Raw genomic sequence first — 1440 nt, 5'->3', positions numbered from 1 at the left:
ACTGTGAACAGGCCCATAGCATTGTATGGGCAGTGATCAGTTACAGCACTGTTCTGTGAACAGGCCTAAAGCATTGTATGGGCAGTGATCAGGAACATTGCAGTACTGTGAACAGACCCATAGCATTGTATGGGCAGTGATCAGGAACATTGCAGTACTGTGAACAGGCCCATAGCATTGTATGGGCAGTGATCAGTTACATTGCAGTACTGTGACCAGGCCCATAGAATTGTATGGGCAGTGATCAGTTACATTGCAGTACTGTGAACAGGCCCATAGCATTGTATGGGCAGTGATCAGTTACAGCTCAGTACTGTGACCAGGCCCATAGCATTGTATGGGCAGTGATCAGGAACATTGCAGTACTGTGACCAGGCCCATAGCATTGTATGGGCAGTGATCAGTTACAGGGCAGTACTGTGACCAGGCCCATAGCATTGTATGGGCAGTGATCAGGAACATTGCAGTACTGTGAACAGGCCCATAGCATTGTATGGGCAGTGATCAGTTACATTGCAGTACTGTGACCAGGCCCATAGAATTGTATGGGCAGTGATCAGTTACATTGCAGTACTGTGAACAGGCCCATAGCATTGTATGGGCAGTGATCAGTTACAGCGCAGTACTGTGACCAGGCCCATAGCATTGTATGGGCAGTGATCAGTTACAGCTCAGTACTGTGACCAGGCCCATAGCATTGTATGGGCAGTGATCAGTTACAGAGCAGTACTGTGACCAGGCCCATAGGATTGTATGGGCAGTGATCAGTTACAGCGCAGTACTGTGACCAGGCCCATAGCATTGTATGGGCAGTGATCAGTTACAGGGCAGTACTGTGACCAGGCCCATAGCATTGTATGGGCAGTGATCAGGAACATTGCAGTACTGTGAACAGGCCCATAGCATTGTATGGGCAGTGATCAGTTACATTGCAGTACTGTGACCAGGCCCATAGAATTGTATGGGCAGTGATCAGTTACATTGCAGTACTGTGAACAGGCCCATAGCATTGTATGGGCAGTGATCAGTTACAGCGCAGTACTGTGACCAGGCCCATAGCATTGTATGGGCAGTGATCAGTTACAGCTCAGTACTGTGCAAACAGAAATGAAGGAGGCACTCAAATGGCGTTATAAACTTGCGTTTATCAATTCAGTAGCCGACACGACATGTTTCGGGGTTTCCCCCTTCCTCAAGTGTACATGCAACCTCACCAACACAGCAAACTTATGAACTTCAACAATACACACCCAAATTGATAGTCCCTCCTCCTTGGTCAGCTGACCAACTACTACATTAACCCTTCAGGGTAAGTCCAAGTCCATCATATTGGGCACTACAATCAAACGTCTACCCAAAGAAACACCTTCAGGAACATGAGTGTAGGCAAACATCTAGGCACATGTCTACTCGATACACAGAAATTACAGAGGATACGTT

Source organism: Hyperolius riggenbachi, chromosome 4 (genome assembly GCF_040937935.1).
Source record: "Hyperolius riggenbachi isolate aHypRig1 chromosome 4, aHypRig1.pri, whole genome shotgun sequence".
Classification (NCBI taxonomy): domain Eukaryota; kingdom Metazoa; phylum Chordata; class Amphibia; order Anura; family Hyperoliidae; genus Hyperolius; species Hyperolius riggenbachi.
The sequence above is the reverse complement of the archived record's forward strand: the minus strand, read 5'-3'. Positions refer to the sequence as shown.